Raw genomic sequence first — 23,099 nt, forward strand, 5'->3', positions numbered from 1 at the left:
TTTATTTATTTGCAGCATTCATGCTACTTGTAGCACATACAGCTTTAGTGGCATGCCTCCTGATGAGGAAAAAAATGTAAAGAAATTATATAATAGGTTTGAAAAATTAGAAATAAAGCCAAACACAAAATATTTTTAATTTATTGCAGAATTAATTTTTTTTAAATAAAAGGCTAAAACACAATGTTTTTAGTTTTTAATGTTCTATTAAAACTTAAAAAAAGTTACATACAATAAGTATTGCAGTCCATTAAGAAATGATGAAATATTGGCATTGTTCAAGTAGAATTTTAAAAAAACCCAAAACATTTTCCAGAAATTAAAATTAAGTTGGGCACCTATTAGATGATACACTACTATTTTTGCTACACTTTTGGCTGTCATTACTGCCGAATTAACCGATTGGCTAATATATACAACAGACTCTAGATTAACCGGAACACTTCAAAATTCTGAATTTAAAAAAAAAAAAAAAAAACCAGAAATCATAAAATCCAAGTAATAAATAGAATTGGTACAAACAGATGTTTTGCAAGTTATGTATGTCAGGGATGTTGGAAATTTTTTTTTTTGTTTGTTTGTTTGTTTGTTTGTTTGTTTGTTTGTTTAGAAATCATGTAAATGGTGGGCAAACACAAGAGTTGTGCTTTCAATTAAACAAAAACTTGAAATTATTCAAAAGTTTGAAAATGGTACTTTTATTAAATCTCTAAAGAACCACTGTAATGTTGATAACCAAACCATATGCCACATTGTAAAAAATAAAGGGAAGCTATTAGTTTTAAAATAAACGGAAGCATCATATTGGACATGCGAGTAGTGTGTGGCAAGTTTTTTTTTTTCTTCGTTTTTTATCTATCACCACACTTTATGTAGGTTGCTGAAAATTATTTCGATACAGTAAGTCCCCGGCTTGCATAGCTTCAGACTTAATTTATATTATTTATATATTTTTTTTATATGACTGAAGATTTCCGTGAAGGGGACACACATTTCACTATAATAAAGTAAAAAACCCACAGAATTCCAGCTATTCGGTATTATCGCAAATGCAATATGATCAAGTTTACTACTAATTTATAATTAATTGAACTAACAAAAAATCCAAATAAACCGGATGTTGTTGTTGTTTAGGGGTTTTAAAATACAAGGGCATCAAAGGCCAAGGTGTGTCTTTCCTGGTTTTTTTTTTTTTTTTTATTTTATTTTAAATCAATTTTTTCAGATTTGTTTGTCAAATTGGATTTGCCAAATAAAATTAAATAGTTCATCTAGATTTGCAGAGTTGTCTAATATCTGTTGAAGGGTAAGTGGGTTCTGATTATTAACATTAACAAGTATCGCACGGAATTCAGATTTGTCAGTGGCAACGGTGAACACAGTAAAGGAGAAAGACAGAATACAAGAAGTGGTCGGCACCAGTGAAGGTCAACTATAATAATAACCAAGGCTACAAAATACATATGTTTTTACAGTTAAATAACATGCATTTTTCTTCCTTTTATGTTTTCTTTTCTTATGTGCCACTCCGACTACTTCACTGCTGTCCCCAGATAAAGTTTTTAATTGAACTAATTAAAAATATATAGCTTTTTTTTATTCATTCTTCTGAAGATATTATGTGGTTTTTGTAATTTTGGCAGATCAGGGATATAGTAGCAATATTTTATCAGTCATTCCCAAGTTACGTGAAGCTAGACTTGCATAAGAAGTCCTGGAACGTATCTCTTACATATGTCGAGGGCTTGACTGTATTTTTGGATTAACCGGGAACATATTTATCTATCCATCTATCCCACAAAATCGAGAGTTTACTGTTGCATGCTCTGTTGCATGATATAAATGGAATATACAAAATGAAATATTACGTATATTGTAATGTTAAATCAAATCATAGTTTCTTGATATGTGTGGTAATGCTAATGTGTACAACTGGGACAAAAATAAGTTTTAAAGTCTAAAATCTGGGTTAATTTAAAAAAATAAGAAAAAAACAACAAGACAGTGAGAACTTCCATGTTTAGGTAATATGTGCTTTAAAAATAGTGTCTTCATAAAAGAGAAAGCATTTTTTTAATATATTGTAAAAATAATTATATTAATATATTTGAGGAATAAAGTGATTGATGGAAACAAGTGCTGTTATTGTAAATGGTGGCCAAAGCCATTTTTAGTCCTCTCAATGTCAGGATAGATGATGGTTGCTTGTCCAGGCACCTTGCTTCTTGTTCCAAAACATCCTACAGGTGTGGGTGATATCTTTGCTGTTTTTCAAACCACTTGTTCACAGTGCAGGCCCAATGATAAGGTGCATTCTTGTCATGGAAGATTGTTTCTGTTTGGGAAAAAATGTAGTAAGTTAGGGTGTACGTGATCTCCTAAGAGCTGCCAGTAGACCTCACCAGTGAAACAGTGCGTAGCACACGCTTCTTGATTAGACCGGGGTTCGAGCCCGTCACCACCAAATACAGAGGATGCGGAAAAGTCAGGGAATGACCACCGCATATCCCGGAGCAATATGGCCTTAGTTGCTAATGCTCCTAAAAACCAAATAACAAACAACAAACCAGTGAAATATTGGTCCATATGCACCAGGGGTCCTAGTTCTCTCAAGGAAAACATGCCCCATATTAAGCAACAACCACCTGTCCAGCCGGCCGGGCTAGCCAGATGGGTAAAGTGCCTGCCTGGCAACCCAAAGGTCGCGGGTTCGAATCCCAGTTTGGATCAGAGTAAAATGCAAAAACTTCGATAGGTGCAGTATGGCCACAGAAGCTGATGTGCCAACAACTAACAAAAAACACACCTGTCTGGATAGTGGGCACCATGCATGATAGGTCCAGCACCAGGTATTTGGCTCATCTGACTAGCACTCATTTCCAGTCCTTCAGTGTCCAACCAGTGTGTTGTTAACACCACGACAGCATTCGCTGTTGACAGTTATCTGTGATGAGAAGAGGGTCTCTTGTGGTTGTCTGCTATGGAACCCCATACATCTGAGTGTGGGTGCATCGTCATTTGCGATATTGTTCTTGCATTCCCCATATTGTATTGAAATGTCAGTTGTTGCAGAGTGACTTGCCATTGAGCCCATACAATGTTTGTTGTTGTTTGGTTTTTAGGAGCATTAGCAACTAAGGCCATATTGCTCCGGGAATATGCGGTGGTCATTCCCTGACCTTTCCGTATTTGGTGGTGACGGGCTCGAACCCCGGTCTAATCAAGAAGCGTGTGCTACGCACTGTTGCTCCTTCCCACCTGGCTACGGAGGCGCCTCCCATACAATGTGCTGCATCCTTTGCTTACTACGAACATCCACCTTGCATAATCTTTTACAGTTCTGTCGGCAGAAGGTGGTTTCACCTGTTCAACACCATTCTTTGTACACCTTACCACAATGGACCATAAGCAACTAACAAGGTGTGGCATTTCCAATATGGAAGCACTAGGGTTACAATATCGGTCAAAATCTTAATACTGGTATTCCAAAAAAAAAAAAAAAAACATTTTTTGTAATAAATTTTGATGACAATTAGGTGCAATAAAATAAGGAAAAAATAAGTAATTACTTGAATTCAAGTTTTAAATAAAACTTATTACAATAATAGATATTCTATCAAAAATTATTAAATGTACAGTTATTCTAAAAACAAAAAAATAATCATCTACACTACCTATCCGAATAAAGTGAGCTCTTAAGAAACTCAATCCATTTAAACTGGATCTAATTTTGTACATATTTAATTAGTGGCAAAGAACGTACTTTTGGATTCTGTGCTGGTTGGTGCTTTGTATGGAGATAGTCGTAGACGAGTGGCAGTTTAACCCTCCCCTTATTATCTCATCTTCAAAAAATCTTTTTCCTTTTTGACTTTTTATGGCACTATATCCGTATTAATGAAAGAAAGGGACTGGTGGTTAAGCTTGGTGAGGAAACCAAATCTAAGTTGGGGGGGGGGGGTTATTTATTTATTAATTTTTATTTCCTTGTACCTTAGTATCGCCGTCAGTGGCCATTGTTATGATTTTCGTACAAGCAGCTCTCCTCAAGCACTAAACCCCACAAGCTACCTGACTGCATTAAAAAAATGTGAATTTCCAGCAGCTGAGGACCCCCCCCACAAGTATATATATTATATGAGAGCTGTCAGTTTCTCAAGAGCAATAACACAAATATAAAACATGTAATTTATCATACAAATCTACTTACAATACATAACTGGTGTTGTTCATTTACATCTAATCTATTCATTTTTCTCATTTAATCTGTTAATACATGCTATCATTTCATTAAAATTTCTCTCAATTAACAATCTCAACTCTCTCTATGGCTTCAAACACTAAACTAATTCAATCTTAATCACTTCCTCATATTTCTCTTAATCACCAATATCAATTCTCTTCATAACAGCAGTCCATAAGTCGCTAACTTAATGATAACAATTCCATGTAATCTCTTTTAATTTAGCAATATCAGTTTTCTTTACAACTTCAACCAATAAACCAAATCAATACTAAACATTTCCTTATTTCTTGTGTTTCTTCAACCTTACTCTAAAATAATCTCCCACTTTATATACCTAAGTACCATTTCCAAAACAACACAGTTCAGAGGACTTGCCTTCCTTCTCTTTCACGGTGGGATTCCTTTGTGTGGGTTCCTTCTACGGAATATGGCTCTCTCTCTCTCTCTCTCTCTCTCTCTCTCTCTCTCTCTCTCTCTCTCTCTCTCTCTCTCTCTCTCTCCCTCCCCCTCCCCCCTTAGTTGAGCTGTGCTGTATAGCTCTTCCAGTACTGTCTTATTTCGGGATTTCGAGAACAGATCTCTGTTAATACGGCACCTCTGTAGCCAGGTGGGAAGGAGCAGCAGTGCGTAGCACACTTCTTGATTAGACCGGGGTTTGAACCCGTCACCCCCAAATATGGAGGATGCGGAAAGGTCAGGGAATGACCACCGCATATTCCCGGAGCAATATGGCCTTAGTTGCTAATGCTCCTAAAAAAAAAAAAGCAAATAACAAAAATAACTGTTAATACTGAAGAAAATTATCACAGCAGTAGTAGAAGCCAGGCTGACTGGTTTGTTATTCAACTTCCGGATTAACTTCTAGCCCAAGAACATGCCCAGCAGAACCCTTCACTATATAGATGTATTAGTATAGTCATATAGTGCAAGGAAGCCACAGACTTTTGCTGCACCTGCAAAAAAAAAAAAAAAAAATGAGATAAGAAAATACAAATTATGAACTTCCCTCCTGATCTAGGTAACTATCCAGTTGACTTTTGAATTCCTTCAAACTGTCAGACTCAACTACCTGGGAAAACTACTTGTTGCAGTAATCAATGACTCGCTGAATAAAAGAAAACTTCCAACAATCTAGTCTAAACCTCTACCCCTGTAATTTGAATTTATAGATCCTAGTTATGGAATTCTTTATAACAGTGAAAATTCTGTCTATATTCATTTTACTAACTCCCTCTCAGAGCCTTGTAGATCTCATTCAGGTTCCCCCTCTAAGGTGCCAAACTCTGTATCCCACATAATCAGTCTTTTCTCATACAGTCTCCCTTTTGCCAATTTCACCCGGTGAGTGCCCATCTTTGGACCCCTTCAAAAAGCTCAATATCCTCTCAATATCTTGGACACAAGTGTTCCAAATGTGGTCTTAAAATTGCCTTATATAGTAGGATTATGACCTCCCTATCTCTACAGGACAATGTTAGAAAAATCATCAATAGGACACTGTGAGCTTTCCTCGATGTCTTTACACTGCTCAGAAAACTTTGTATCTATCTGTATCATAATTCCCAGATCTCTTTCTTCCTCTACTGTTTTTAATTCAACTAGGGGTGATGGCACCCAGGGCAAATAAAAAAATGGCAACCCTTGAAATACAGATGGACACTCCCAGAACTACCACTGGAAGTCTGTAATCACTCCGAACAACAGCCACAAACCCCTCTTTTAGTGCGAGCACCTTATTTATTTCCTTCTCGTTTATTTATTGAATTGATTGCAAGTTACAATCACCCTTTGTACTACTTTTTCATATGCAAGCTTATGTGCAAACCCCAGAGGGGTTTGCATGCATTTACATATCTCCCCTGTCTAATTTAAACCTGACCCATTCACAGTGTTATTCTTTAAACTCTCTCTTCTTCCTTTGGTGGGAAAAACAATATTTTTTCCACATAATGAAATGCTTTCATCTTTTACCTCAAGATCACCTATTCACAATACCTTTGAACTGCTCCATACGTAGCGGTGTAATAGAGGGATTATACTAATGTTCAGAAGCTTTTAATTTTAACCCTGCCGCACCATTGTTTACCATATTCCTTAAGTGCTTTACTTCCACATATGCTATACTTACTAAGAGAAATATATTTAAGATATTATGTCTTACAGTTTCATGATGTTTTCAGGTTTCCGTTGCATTTGTACTGTGTATGACAAACCCTTGTTTGCAAATTCAGCAGTATTAATGATTTATTGTTGTCGATTTTATAACCTTTATGTGAATAAATCATGGATAATTATTTTTTAAATTAATACCGAAAAACCAGTATTTTTGTATCGATTCTGGGATTTTAATACTGGGAGAAAAATGACTGGCATCCCAGTATTTGGGAATCTCGGTATTGTAAACCCTAGAAAGATGTACAAGCTCCCACAATCATGCCATATTGAAACTCACAATCATGTCAAAACCCACAGTCGTGCCATATTGATATCTTTACTACTTCCCATAACTGCTACTTTGTAACTTCGACTTGCACAACCAGATGAAAATTATCACTACTCTAGCATACGAAACTGTTTAGCTTTTTATACTGCAAACTATGGAGTATACTCATTTACAAATGGTGTGTGTGTGTGTGTGTGCATGCACGCACACAGTCTTCACCATGTTCGTTCGTCCATCTGCATATAACGCATGAACTCCCAGGGGACACATTTTCATGAAATTTTATATTTCAGCCTTTTAAAAATATTTGTTGACCCAACCTGAATTTCATTAAAATCATAGAAATCAGACAGTATTTTTTTCCATACAAATTGTATGAAAAAAATAAATTTGTAGATTAATCCACAGAGTGTAGTTTTCAGTCAAGAAACACTTGACATAATGAACCGAAGACGACAAATGAAGAGCAAGAAAAACGCTGACAGGGAGAAAATTGAGTATACTGAGTTATGCAAAGCCATTAGAAAGAGACTCAGAAAGGACATAAGAAAATTTAACACAAGAAAAGTAGAACAAGCATTAAGGGAAAACAAAGGATTTAAATCAGCAGTCATGAGCAGTAATACAGAAAGACAAATGATACTGAAACTGAAGAATAGCGAAGGTGTACTTACGAATAGCAGAGAAGGCATAATTCAAATAGCAGAAGACTACTATAAAGAGTTATACAAGGAGCAAGGGAAGGATGCCAGCAGCGGGGAAGATGGATCGCAAATTAGTAACACATACAACATACCTGATATCCTTCCTGATGAGGTAGCATGTGCATCGAAGAAAGTGAAGAATCAGAAAGCTCCGGGGGAAGATGAAGTTACTGTAGAGTTGTTAAAATTGGGAGGAAGAGACATGACACAAAAACTGGCAAGATTCTTAACAAAATGCATTAAAAAAGGTGTGGTGGCACCTAAGGAGTGGAATAATGCAATCAGAGTTTTGCTGCATAAGAAAGGAGATAAATCAGAAATTGGAAATTATAGACCAATTAGCTTGTTATCCCACATCTACAAGTTGTTCACAAGGATCATTACTAACAGATTAGAAAGAATACTTGATGAGAATCAACCAAAAGAGCAAGCTGGCTTTAGGACAGGAGTCTCATCTATGGATCACCTTCACATAATGTCACAGCTAATGGAGAAAGAAAATGAATATAAAACGCCATTATGCCTGGCATTTGTGGATTATGAAAAGGCATTTGACTCCATACAGCATAAGGCAATGTTTCGGGCACTAGAAAGACAAGGAATAGATACCCCATATATTATGATTTTGAAGAAAATATATGAGAATGCTACCTCCTTTATTAGACTAGACAAAGACAGTAATAAATTTAAAATTGAGGAAGGAGTTCGACAAGGAGACATATCTCCAAAGTTGTTTACTGCTCCCTTGAGGAAGCTTTCAGAAGCTTAGACTGGTCGCAGAAAGGAGTCAATGTGAATGGAGAGTACCTAAACCATTTACGATTTGCAGATGACATTGTGGTCATAAGCCACGATCCCAAAGAATTAGAGGAAAATCTTAACCAGTTATTGCAGAGTTAGTAAGGATTTTGGACTAAAGATGAATATGGCTAAAACAAAAGTAATGATGAACAAGTATGCCACTGAAAGGGATATAATGATTGAAGGAGCAGTAACTGAAAAGGTGGTCATATACTTATCTGGGACAAGTCATTAGCTGTAATAATGATAAATGGATGGAAGTCAAGAGAAGAATAAATTTTGGATGGATAGCATTCAGGAAATATAGTCACATACTGAGGAGCAATATCCCAATTTGTCTGAAACGTAAAATAATGAACCAATGTATACTCCCCACCATGATTTAATGGAAGAGAAATTTTGGCACTCACCAAAAGAATGGAAGAGAAGCTGAGAACTACACAACGAAGAATGGAACGAATTATATTGGGAATCAGACTGTTAGATAAGAAGAGAAACACATGGATTAGGCAGCAAACTCAAGTAAAGACCATTCTTATCAAAACTAAAGAACTAAAATGGTCTTAGGCAGGACACATAGCTCAAAGACATGATGACATATGGACTAAGAAAATAACAGAATGGTACCCAAGAGGAGCTAAGAGAAAACCTGGAAGACAACAACGGAGATGGACAGATGAAATTCATGAGTTTGTGGGTAGTAAATGGATGACCATTGCACAAAACAGAAGGAACTGGAAAGTTGCTGGAGAGGCCTTCATCCTGCAGTGGATTGAAAATGGCTGATGATGAGTGTAGTTTTAATGCAGTATTGTTAGCTGTAGACAGGCTATGCATGCTTCGTGTGTATTGTTATGTAAGTCTCACAAACGTGGTGTCACTTGTGATGATATACCTAAATATCTAACAAGAAAAGAGACAAAAAGTATGTGGGATCAGCCACTTTAAATTAAACAGTAATCTACTTCTCTGCTGGAGCAATCGGTTTTATAAAATTATAATCTTGGTAATTTAATTGGCAAGGAGATAACTGTTTTACTTTTCACTTCTATTAATTACAGAAGGGAAAATTTAAAGGGGAAAAAAATCAAAAGTGCCTGAAATGTATTGATGTTAAATAACTTGTTACATAGCATTGATCAAACTAAGTTTTCTATTTAGTGCACTGATCTGATATTGTGAAGGCACCTTCAACGCAAGTTACCTTGGTGTTGCACTACTCCTAGCAAAACAGATTGCTCCAGCAGAGAAGTACATTACTGTTTAATTTAAATTGCCACCGTCCACAATCATTTTGACTTTATTTGGAGTTTTATCAGTGAGCAAGTATGCACTGTGAAGCCTTTAGCAACCCAGTGATGAGAAGTATCCACACTATGTGAGATGCAAGATGTTGTACAAAACAAAATTAAGTTAATTAAGAGATTGGAAATGGCTAGTATTAAAAATGTAAGTAACTGGCTATCACTTACATTATTGTAAGTGATAGCCAGAGCCATTTTTCTTGCATAGCAATGAGAAAACTAAGTTTGCTGTTTAATGCACTGATCTCGTATTGTGGAAGCTCCTTCATGACAAGTTGCTTTGGTATTGCTCTGCTCCAGTATATACTTCACTGGAACAGTGTTTCATTTAGAAAGAATAAAGATGCCATTGGCTTTTAGTTTACTCAATCAATTTACTGCCTTAAACACCTTCAATCAGGTCTTGTTGTAGTTTCCAGATGCTGCAATTTACAGAACTAGTCTTTCTTGGTGAGATTCCCTTTATTCCCTGCCAAATCTTGTTGCTGTTCTCTACACCTGTTCCAACACATCTCTGTCCTTTCTAAAATGAGGCTTCCTAACCCGTATGTGGTATTTAAGATGGATCCCAACTATTGCTTATACAACTGGAGAATCACCTCCTTGTCCCTGCTTGAAAAATTCCTGTATACCATTGACAGAACTCAGTGAGCTGCCCTAGCAACTTGTTTGCACAGCCCAGAGAATTTCATCACACTGTATTGTTATCCCTAGGTTTTTGTCATTCTACACTTCCTCGTGCAGTACTACCTATGGATTACTACTACCCTGAAACAATCTTCCGTATGTAGCTTTAAATTTGTAAACAATAAACAAAGTTATCAATGTTTTTAAACAAACTGCATAATTTCTATTTATCACAGCATGTCTGAGAGAATGCAAGGGGTCTGATTTTGACTGAGGAACCCAACTATCAAAAACTTGAAAGTGGGGCAACCAGTAGCAGTTAGTTACTACAGTGCCACGAAATGGATTTTTACCATTAATAGAGGCATATTATGCAAGAAAGCAAGCTTATACAGCATCAGCCAAAAAAAAAAAAAAAAAAAAACCCCTTCCCATTTCACCTATCCATTCACTCCAAATGTTTATCTAGTTCTGCCTTGAATTTATTTAAGCAATCAACCACCCGCTGGCTAAAGGCAAATTTCTGCACATCTATTCTACAACTGTCTTTCCTTAATTTGAATTTAAGTTCCCATAGATGATTAATCTGGGCAAGAGGAAGAATCCCTTCAGCATTGAGCTTGCTCAAACCATTCAAGGCCTTGTACACCTCACAGGTGCCTAGTTTCCAGACACTATAATTTGCAAAACTTAAGCCTTTCTTCATAAGAGCAACAATTTGTTCCATTCACTAATCTTGTTGTCCTTCTCTGTACTCATTCCAGCAGCTTGGCATCCGTTCTAAAATGAGGCCTCCAGACCTGTATAGAGTACTCAAGGTGTAGCCTGACCATTGCCTTATACAAGGGGATAATCACCTCCTTATCCCTGCTAGAAAAATTCCTGTATATCAATGACAAGACACCATGAGCTACTATTGTAGATCATCTGCACTGCTCATAAAACTTCATATCTATCTGACTGCACAATTACCCCAGGTCCTTTTCATTCTCTTCCACCCTGAATGTAGTACCACACAGTTGATACATTACTCTGCAGTTACTGCTACCCATATGAAGTACTTTACATTTGTCAATGTTAAACTTCAGTTGCCACCTCTCAGCCCATCTGCTCAACTTTTCTAGATCCTGTTGCAGTAGCCTACTGGCATTAGTGTCATTAACAAACCTGCCAACCTTCGTATCGTCTGCAAACTTGAACATTAAGCCTGATATGCCATCATTAGTATCATTAATAAATACAGAAAACAACAATGGAACCAACACTGAATCCACTAATAACATTAGTCCACAAAGAGGAGTGTCCATTGATTGCCCTCTGTCTTTTCCCACTCAACCATCCCTTTATCTATAGCAGCAACTTGCCCTTAATACCACACTGCTCCAATTTGTGCAACAATCTTCCATGTGCAACAGTATCAAAAGCCTTCTTAAGATCCAAGTATACCATAACAGAATTATTCTTTGCATCCGGTTTCTTTGTGACCACATCATAGTATCCAATCAAATTGGTCAGACAAGGCTTCTCCTTAACAAACCCATGCTGTGCCCGAATTATAATTGAAGTCTTGTCTAGATGATCCTGCAGTGCTTCTTTAACTAGTGCCTCCATTAATTTCTCTGGAACAGACGTTAAACTAACAGCTCTGTAATTACTTGACACCCTTTGATGCTCCTTTGTGAATTAGGGTCATATTTGCACATCTCCAGTCCATAAGTACCTCCCCTGAGTACAAGGAAGGTCCCATAATTCCTTCCTTTGCTGCCTCCTTTAATGTAACTGGATGGATTCCATCCACTCCAGTTGCCTTTCTTTTGTTTATTTTCAACAATATCTGCTACACTTATTACTCTCAGTTATTACAAAATCATTTAGCTCACTCGGAGTTTAATACACCTCTGGCATTCCACTACCCGAATAACTTCTGTTTGTTTGTTTATTTGGTTTTTAGGAGCATTAGCAACTAAGGCCATATTGCTCCGGGATATGCGGTGGTCATTCCTTGACCTTTCCGCATCTTCTGTATTTGGTGGTGGCGGGCTTGAACCCCGGTCTAATCAAGAAGCGTGTGCTACGCGCTGCTGCTCCTTCCCACCTGGCTACGAAGGCGCCTGAATAACTTCTCATGTGTAGATGCAAAATACTCATTCAGTTTGTTAGCTACCTGAGCAGGATCATCAACAGTTGAACCATCAATCTTCTGTATTTGGTGGTGACGGGCTTGAACCCCGGTCTAATCAAGAAGCGTGTGCTACGCGCTGCTGCTCCTTCCCACCTGGCTACGAAGGCGCCTGAATAACTTCTCATGTGTAGATGCAAAATACTCATTCAGTTTGTTAGCTACCTGAGCAGGATCATCAACAGTTGAACCATCAATATCAAGTGGACCAATCTAATTCATCCCCCTTCCTTCTAGAGTTTACATAAGTTAAGAACTCTTTGCTATTTTTCTTTGCATCCTTTGCCAAATAGTTCTCGTAATCGGCCTTTGTCTAACTAACCTTTGTGACTTGAGTTCAGACCAGCTTATATCTACCATAGGCTTTTGTGTTGCGTGTTAATTTATATGTATTCCATGCATTTTTATTTTGTGTCACATGTCTCATTAGTTCATCTGACATCCATTTCGGTCAGTCCCACATCAGTGATCACCACCACCTAGTGATTCCTTTATCTGCAGATTCGTTTTCATTTTTGCATTTTTACTTTGCATTTTCTTATTGCATGAACAATCGCTGCTGATAATATCAATAGTATTACTTCCTCTGGTTGCAAAGAAACAGTTTTAACAAAAGAAACATTTTGGTTACTTGTAAAGGTGAAGACTTCAATTTTAAGAGATGGGACTATAATGGAATGAAATATTTCTTGCATTTGATTACCTGGAAAGACTGCTGTATGCTATGAGAAATGGTCAAGAGATTTATCCTCAAAGCTACATAAATAGATTACACGTAAGTTTAATTGAGTAAAAGAAATAATCATGGGACAGTTACTGATAATCATGTGATTCCCATCTGTATGCACATCATAATGGAAAGTTACAAAAACACTGATTGGGTAAGATGGATGTGAGCTGTATACAAGGAAATACTAGCAAGGAGAGCTAAGAAAGGAAAAGTTCTTGTATATGAATACAAAAAAGAAGAGTGAATCAAATAGATCCCATAAGATAAATGTCTCATTTTAGGAATAATGTAGATCTGTTGGAATGGGTGCAGAGATGAGTGACAAGGTTAGTTGGGGGAACAGAAGACTACTCTTACACTTCTTTTTTCCTTAAAAAGAAAGACTTTAATTCTGCAAACTGAAACTTCTTGAAACTAGGCATCTGCGAGATTTGATTGATATGTTTAATGATTTAAATGGATTGTGTAAGCTAAATGCTGATAGAATCCTTACCTTTGCTCAAATAACACATGGGGGGACAAAAATGAAGGGAGGATCGTTGCAGGTTAGATGTATGGAAAATTTCTTTCAGGCAGTGGGTAGTTGATTGGCGGAATAAACTTCCATCATGTTTGAATAAATTTAAGGAGACAAATTATTAGAGGAGATGGACCGGTGCCTCTGTAGCCAGGTGGGCAGCAGCAGCAGTGCGTTAGCACACGCTTCTTGATTAGACTGGGGTTCAAGCCCGTGAACACCAAATATGGAGGATGCGGAAAGGTCAGGGAATGACCACTGCACATCCCTGGAGCAGTATGTCCTTAGTTGCTAATGCTCCTAAAAACCAAATAACAAACGAGATGGACAGGTGATGCAGGATTTTTTTTTTTTTTTTGCTGCTGTATTAGTTTGCTTCTTTATACCATTTGACACTACTAATACAACATATGCATTATGATCTAGATATTGATGTCCTCTCAATTTAGAAAACCTAAAAAATTAATAAAAAGCTTAAAGTTCATAACTAATATCATTAAAGATTTATATTCAGAGAAAATAAAATATGGGATGGTAACTCCTGTAACTCACATTGCTAATAAAGTAGAAATATGAACTAAAATGCGGCCTTCCCCCGTTAATAAATTAGTGAAGCCCATCTTCCATTTCAGTCACAGTTATAAAAGGCCAGTGAGAGACATGTATAAACAATAGAAAACATGGAAAAAAAAACATTAATGTAGTTATGCCAACATTAATGATATGATCCAGTGAAGTGTTACAACCTCAGATATTTAATACACTCATGGCGGAAACTGCATGACTTCATAAATAAATTTGGTAAATTGTGGACTTAGTTTGGTGGCCAGCTGATGTTCTGCTGTGAATTCCTGAGACTAAATTATGTTTTCTTATGGAAGCAAAAAGGTTTGCTGGCTTCACACAGAAGTCATAGATAGCAAGTTGCCAATTGAGTTTTTGGAATCTTGGATGAATCCATTTTGAAAAGTGGGGAGGAGAGTAACTAAATAAAGGCTGGCAGTACAGTAAACCCCCGCTATTCACAGTATCTGTATTCGTGGTTTCGTGTATTCGCAGTCGCTGATTTGATATAAAATGAAACCTAAAAAAATGTGAATTTTAAAGCGCCGTGAACATTTTCTGCCATAAAAAAACATGGGCGTGGCTAAAATTATCTTTCCTGGTCAAAACAGCGCACAGTGGGTGGTGGGAGAGGGGTGACAAAATCGCGAGTGTGGATGTTCCTCGCTAATCTTTGTTCAGTATGTGTTATGCGCTTGTCATGGAAGGTTTCGTTGTTTGCTTTTAATTTATATGCTTATAAATTGAATAAATTTATCAATTTATAAATTGATATGCTTACAAAAGTGATAAATTTACCGTTTTGCAGTGTAAAACAGACTTTTTCGAGTGTGTTAATGGAAGAAAGTGACTTTATTGTGGACAAGTTCTTTCTAACTCGTACAAAAATATGGCTACGAATAACAAGGGAAATGTGAAAAGATCAAAGAAGGTTGATATTAGCAAATAAAATTGAGTTATTAGATAAAATTTCTAATGGTGAAAGTGTCTCCTCAGTGGCAAAACATTATAAAATCAATGAGTCAATGGTATGATTAATCAAGAAATTGGAAGAAAAAATCTACTGTAGTGTCCGTGAAAACGCACTAATTGCTTCAAAAATTTTCTCTGTAACTCGTGATGTTAAATTAGAAAAAATGGAAAAGGCTTTAAATCTGTGGATAGAAGACCGAACTCAAAATAAAATCCCGTTAAGTTCACTCATCATTCGTGAAAAGGCAAAACTCCTTTATCAACACTTTAACAAAACTGGTGATAGCACTGGCGGGATAAGTTTTTTTTAGCTAGCAAAGATGCTGATTTGAAAGATTTGTTTGAAATTTCTAATAAATATTACATTTAATATTAAATTGTTTCTTATTTTCATTTCGATGCCATATGCTTGCATTTCGCTATGTACATAGCCATATTATGAAGGCACATATAGAGACAAACTTTTAGCTTAGTTTTTCTTATATATTTCATACTTTGCAACGGAACCCTTTATTACTATGGGAGCCATAACTCAGTATTCGTGGTATTTTTCAGGAACGTAACCCCCGCGAATAGCGGGGGTTTACTGTACTTACAGGCAATTCAAACAAAAATCATGGTTGTGGAATTTTATAAACAATCCTATGGTTGTACTTTAATATAAAATGTCTGTTTTGAGTGAAATTTAATTTATAGTGAAGTGTAATTTGCAAAATTTAAGCCTTTCTTCGTAAGAGCAATCCTTTGTTCCATTCACTAATCTTGTTGCCCTTCCCTGTACTCGTTCCAACAGTTCTACATCCTTCTTAAAATGAAACCTCCAGACTTGTATACAGTACTCAAGGTGTGGCCTGACTATTGCCTTATACAAGATAATCACCTCCTTATCCCTGCTAGAAACATTCCTGTATATCATTGACAAGACACTAGGAGCTACTCTTGCAGACCATCTGCCCTGCTCAGAAAACTTCGTATCTGCCTGCAAAATTACCCCCAGGTCCTTTTCGTTCTCTACCACTGTCAGTGTGGTACTACGGAGTTGATACATCACTCTGGGGTTACTGCTTCCCATATGTAGTACTCTGCATTTGTCAATGTTAAACTCCATTTGCCACCTCTCAGCCCATCTGCTTAACTTTTCTAGATCCTGTTGCAGCAGTGTACCAAAAAATATTTGTGGGTAAGAGACCCATTTGCAACAAGAAACCTTCCAGACATTAGAGCTTCAGAATCTGCAAGAGGAAGAACAACTGACTGATCCATAGCAGCAATTTGCCTCCAATGGCACACTGCTCCAATTTGTTCAGCAGTCTTCTATGTGCAACGGTATCAAAAGCCTTTCTAAGATCCAAATATATGATAAAGTTATTCCTTGCATCCGGTTCCTTTGTGACGGTGACCTCATCATAGTATCTCAAATTGGTCAGGCAAGACTTTCCCTTAACAAAACCATGCTGTGTCCGAGCTATAACTGAAGTCTTGTCTAGATGATCCTGCTTCTTTAACCAGTGTCTCCATTAATTTTTCTGGAACAGAAATTAAACTAACAGGTCTATAATTACTTGTGTTGCCCTTTGATCCTCCTTTGTGAATTGGGGTCACATTTGCACATCTCCAGTCTATGAGTACCTCCCCTGAGTCCAAAGAAGCTCTCATAATTATGGCTAAGGGTTTGCTTACTTCCTTTGCTGCCTCCTTTAATATAACTGGATAGATCCCATCCACCCCAGGTGCCTTTTTTATGTTTATCCTCTACAATTTCTCCTCCACTTTCCTGTCAGTTATTACAAAACCATCTAGCTCACTGCCAAAGTTTACTTCGCCTCTGGCATTCCCCTTCCTGAATAACTCCTCATGTGTGAATGTAGATGCAAAATACTCGTTTAGTTTGTTAGCCACCCGAGCAGGATCATCAACAGTTGAACCATCAATATCCAGTGGACCAATCTGATTCATCCATTTCCTTCTAGAATTTACATAGGTAAAGAACTCTTTGCTGTTTTTCTTTGCATCCTTTGCCAAGGATTTCTCATAGTCTGCCTTTGCCTGCCTAATCTCCTTTGTGACTTGGTTACAGACTAGCTTATATCTATCATAAGCTTCCATGTCATCCATTAATTTATATGTATCCCATGCATTTTTCTTCTCTGCCATATGTCTCATTAGTTCATCTGACATCCATTTAGGCCTAAACCTTTAACAATATTTCTTAGTTGGTATGTAAAGCCTAGTAGCTTCCAAGATAAATTCTTTGAATGCTTCCCATTTTGAATTTGCTGTTGGTAACATCATCATCCCAATGAATAGAATTTAAATACTGTCTCAGACCACCGTAGTCGCCTTTACGAAAGCAAAAACCCTTCCCTTTACCCCTGATGGTAGTTAACTCTTTGAGTAAATCCCACTTCAGCACAATGTGATCACTGCCACCTAGTGGTTCCTTTATCTCCAAATTCTTAATGCATGAAGAATCACTACTGATAATCAGATCAACAGTATTACTCCCTCTAGTTGTATAAACACAGCATACACAAAATACGTATAGAACAATGGACACTTCTGTGGAAAAGACGAACCCACCATAAGCTATTTCAACTAAAATCTGAACCACAATTATGGACATCTATCTTCCGCAAAAATAGAAAAGAAGTGCTTCTAGCCAAAACTCGAATCGGCCATACTCACCTCACTCATCTGTTTTTGCTCACAGGAAATGATCCTCCTCAGTGCATTCCCTGTTTGCAACGATTGTCAGTAAAGCACATACTGATTGAATGTAGCTTGTTCAACACTATCGGACAGTCCGCTTTCAGATCCATCTCAAACCCTATGTCACTCAGCAGCATCATAGGCAGTGAAGCAGAAATCTCTGAATTTTTAACTTACTTGAAACGAATTAAAATGTATGATCGATTCTAATTGCTGCCAGAATAGTTATCACATTTACCCTCACTTGCTTTCATAGGTGCAATATGGCCTATGTAGCCCTTGCGCCAAAAACTCCCACAACAACAACAACCCTCTAGTTGCCTCCCGATCATGCTGAAGTAGAAAACAATCATCCAATAAATCCACAAAAGCCTTGCTAGTGTGTGAGTGATCAACCCACAAATACTACTCAATATCTGGGAAATTAAAATCCCCTGTAATAAGACTCTCTGATTTACTGGCTCACTCTATTTCCCCTGTACAGTTTCTTATTATACTCATCGGAGTCATTAGGCCTATAACACACTCCTATTCTCAATTTTGATCTCCCAATGTTTATGTCACACCAAACTGACTCGACACTGCACTGTCCAGCGATGTCGACTGGCTTCACTTCCTTGGATTTTATTAGTTTCTTAACTAAATAGCATAACCCCTCCTCCCTTCCTATCCTTTCTGTACACATTGTACTCCCCAAATTCTAGTTCTGCATTCCTTATATCTATGTGACACCATGTCTCTGATATCCCAACAATATCTGCCTTTGATGTTTTGAGCAATACCTCAAATTCATCAAATTTATTTACCAAACTCCTAGCTATTTAACAAACTCCTTGTACCAGACTCCCAGCAGTCTCTGAAATACCCTCCATCTTGTTTTCCAGGCTGCTGCTCATTCCAATAGAAGCAGTGCAAGAATCACTTTCACCTCTACCAGTGGGTACTGTTAATCTATTAGTCCCCCCCCCCCAAACTAGCAGTTTTCTGAACCACCTAATACTGCCTCGATAGCATCAGCAAATATTCTTGCACCCTTTCTATTTAAGTGTATCCCATCGCTGTAGTTTCTCCTGTTAACAAGTACAGACCAGGCTGAAAAAAATTCTACCCCTTGAGCCTTGCACAATCTTTCCAGGGCCGAATCGATCGACAAGGCTCTCATCATATATTCCCTCCTATCATGTCTGAGCAGAATTGCAGACACTTTCAAATTGAACACTAATTCACAGGTTTTTTTCAACAGTTACCTGTACTAGTTAAGTAATTCTGCCAGTCTCCTATATCATATATGAAAAGGCAAAAAAAACCAAAAAAACTGTACAAATACTTTAGGGAATCTGACAAAAGCTCTAGTGGCAAAAGGTTTTTTAACAAGCAAAGACTGGATTAAAAAGAAAGAAAGAAAAAGAAAAAAAAAACTTTTAAACCTCCACAATGTTTGAAGCTCTTGGACGAATCTGTGTTCGGAGATTTTGTCAATACAGAAAATGTTCCAGACAAATAAAAAAAAAAAAACTTAAAGCATGTGTACCCTGAAAGCATAAAAGATGTTTTATGAGAAAACATCTTCAGCTTGGAAGAGGTTAGTGAAATCCATTTGTAGAATAGTATGATTGTGACATTGAGACTAAATTGGCACACCAATGCTCTGTCATGATTGTGAAAGTATGAAAGAACTAATGACGTATGATTGTGACATCACTATTCTACAAATGGATTTCGCTAACCGTTACAAGTGAAGGATGTTTTCACATAAAACAGCTTATGGGTATATACACTTTAATTGTTTTTTTAATTTGCCCAGAAAAATTAATCTGTCAATTAGTAAAAAGATAAATTAGGCACCAACTCAACATTCTGATGGCTTCTATGAGAGTTTGAAGAGTTGGGTTGATGCCCTCGAAGGAATTAAAATGGGGTACCCATCAAGCTCTCAGCTGCCCCACTTAGTGCCAGAGCTCATCCTTGTTCATCAGGGAACACAGTGGCAATCTTTAAGGCAGAATGTATTGGTTCCACAGAAGCTAGTTATTGTTGGTGACTCTATCGTCAGGCAGACATGTAATATATCGTACAAAAAGGTGGAATAGGACCAGGGTATGTCTGCTAGGGGCAAAAGTTGATGACTAGAGGAAATATCTTTTAAGGGAACAAAAGGCGATGTTGGCACCAATGATGTTAAGAGTAGGAGAGCTGCAGATTAACTTAAAAAGTACAGAGGCAATGTTGGAAAAAATCGCAAGTTAAGGTTAATTTGTGCCATCAGTGGTAAAGGGAAAGGTTTTTGCTTTCGTAAAGGTGACTACAATGGGACCAACTGATGATGTTACCAACAGCAAATTCTAAATGGGAAGCATTCAAGGAAATTAATATTGAAAGCTACTAGTCTCGTCATACCAACTATGAAATACTGTTCAAGGTTTAGGCCTAAATGTATGTCAGATAAACTAATGAGAATCATGACAGAAGACAAATGCATTGGATGCATATAATTTATCAGGTGACAGAGGCCTATGGTAGATATAAAATCTGTAATCAAGTCACAAAGGAGATTAGGCAAACAAAGGCAGATTACAAGAAATCTTTGTTTGGCAAAGGATGCAAAGGGAAACAGTAAACTCTAGAAAGAATGGGATAAATCAGATTGGTCCACTTGATATCAATGATTCTACTGTTGATGATTCTGCATGGGTAGCTGACAAACCGAATCAGTATTTTGCATCTGCATTCACACAAGGTTGTTATTAAGGGAGAAGAATGGCAGAAGTTTATCAAACTGTAACAGGGAGGTCAAAGATTTTGTAATAACTGAAAGCAAAGTGGAGGAAAAATTTTTCAAGTTTAATGTAAGAAAGAAACCTGCGGTAGGTGGGATCTATCCAGTTATATTAAACTAGGCAGCAAGGGAAGTAAGTAAATACTTAGCCATGATTATGAAAGCATCCTTGGACTCAGGAGAGGTCTCCATGGACTGTGGAGTTGTGCTAATATCTCCAGTTTACAAAGGGGGAATCAAAGGGTGACTAATAATTACAGACCTGTTAGTTTAACTTCTGTTCCGGGGAAAATAATGGAGTCACTGGTTAAACGATCATTGCAGGTTCATCTAGACAAGACTGAAGTAATAGTTCAGACTCAGCATGGGTTTTTTAAGGGGAAGTCTTGCCTGACCAATTTGATTAGATACTGTGATGAGGCCACAAAGTAACTGGATGCAAAAAATAATTCTGATATCATATACTTGGATTTCAGGAAAGCTTCTGATACTGTTGCACATGGAAGACTACTGTATAAATTGGAGCAGTATGACATTAAAGGCAAGTTGCTGCTTTGGATAAAGTAATGGTTGAGTGGGAGAAGATAGAGTGGTAATCAGTGGACACTGCTCTTCATGGACTAATGTTATTAGTGGAATGCCTCAGGGTTTGATGTTGGGCCCCACTGTTGTTTTGTATATTTATCAGTGATAATTGATGAAGGTATATCAGGTTTAATGTCGAAGTTTGCAGATGATACAAAGGTTGGCAGGGTTGTTAATGGTAGTGTGCTACTGCAACAGGATCTAGAAAAGTTGAGCAGATGGACTGAGAAGTGGCAACTTAATATTGACAAATGCAAATTACTGCATATGGGTAGCAGTAACCCCACAGAAACGTACCAGCTGTATGGTACTACACTCAGGGTGGTAGAGAATGAGAAAACACCTGGGGGTAATTGTGCAGTCAGATATGAGGTTTTCTGAACAGTGCAAACAGGCTGCCAGAGCAGGTTATGGGTCTTGTCAATGGTATACAATTTTGCTAGTACGGAAAAGGAAGCGATTATCCCTTTGTATAAGGCAATGTTCAGGCCAAGCCTTGAGTACTGTGTACAGGTCTCGAAACCTCATTTTAGGAAGCATGTCGAGTTGCTAAAACAAGCACAGAGAAGGGCAACAAGATTGGTGAGGGTTACAAAAGTTTGCTCTTACCAGGAAAGGCTTAAAATCTGCAAATTGTGGCATTTGGAGACTAGGCAGCTGTGAGGTGATCTGATTGAGGTGTATGAGGCCTTGAATGGTTTAAACAGCCTCATTGCTGAAGTTATTTTTCCTCTTGCTTAAGATTATGAACCTGAGGGGGCATAAATTCAAATTGAGGAAAGACAGTTGTAGAATTTGCATTTAGCCAGCGGGTAGTTGATTACTGGAACAAAATTCCATCTGTTGTTGTGTAAACTGATGGCTTAAATGAATTCAAGGAACAAGTGGACAAATGTTTAGAGCAAATGGATGTGTGAAATGGATTTTTTTTTGTTTTTTAATGTATAAGCTTGCTTTCTTGCATCATATGCCTCTACTAATGCTAATTTCCATTATATTCCATTGTTAGGTGCCACTATAGATGTTTTCATATCAAAAGTTGATAAAGGATATCTACCCAAGGAAGTGTTTAATACGGATGAAATTAGCATTGTTTTGAAAGAGAATACCTTCCATAACTTACCTAGCAAAAGTAGAAAAAAATGGATTTAAAGCTACCAAAGACAGGCTTACTCTGTTTTGTGTTGATGCAAGCACCCACATGAGCAAAGAAATGGGCGTTTATAAATCGCTTTATCCATGTGTATTAAAGGGGAAGAATAAACAATAGCTCCTAGTTTATTGGATTGCAAATCAGAAGGCCTGGTTAACAGCTAAATTTTTTACTGAATGGTTCTGTAATTGCTTTCTGCATGAAGTGAAATTTTACTTCAAAATCATTGCCATTTAAAGTTCTTGTAATTGATAATGCCCCAGGATATCTAGAGAATTCTGATGAATCTGAATATCCAGCAGTAAAAATTTTATTTTTACAGACAAATACAGCATCACTTTTGCAACTGCTAGACCAAGGCTTTATTGTAGCTTTTAAAACCTATTTTCTCAGATGAACATTTACTGGCTTGCTTACTAAAATGGAGAAGGATTTGAAGCTTAACCATTAGCCACAGTTGGGGGAAAAAAATGATAACATTTTTGATTGCCTGATGAACATAAAGGAAGCCGTTGAAGAGATAAAGGAATGTACTATTAATGCGTTTTGGCAGACATTGACCAGAAGTGGTTAATGACAGATGAATCTCCGATTTGGATGATGTGGTAGCAGAGATTGTAATGATTGTAAAAAGAATAAAAGGAACTAATTGAGATTCATGATGAAGATCTCATTTTAGAATAGTTGGATGAAATGATGGCAATGTCCAGTGAGAACCAAAATGAACCCGAAGATGAAGTGTTTATTGTTCTTAGACCGGAATTTAACATCATATCGTTGGATAGTGTG

General features: G+C 37.2%; 1 protein-coding gene across 6 annotated transcripts in view; it reads left to right on the forward strand.

Annotated features, from left to right (window-relative positions):
* LOC150081274 (uncharacterized) overlaps window positions 1-23,099 on the forward strand; it is a 207,994-nt gene that overhangs the window by 113,284 nt on the left and 71,611 nt on the right. The window lies entirely within an intron of this gene.

Source organism: Mastigoproctus giganteus, chromosome 8 (assembly GCF_048544385.1).
Source record: "Mastigoproctus giganteus isolate SK-2022 chromosome 8, ASM4854438v1, whole genome shotgun sequence".
NCBI lineage: Eukaryota > Metazoa > Arthropoda > Arachnida > Uropygi > Thelyphonidae > Mastigoproctus > Mastigoproctus giganteus.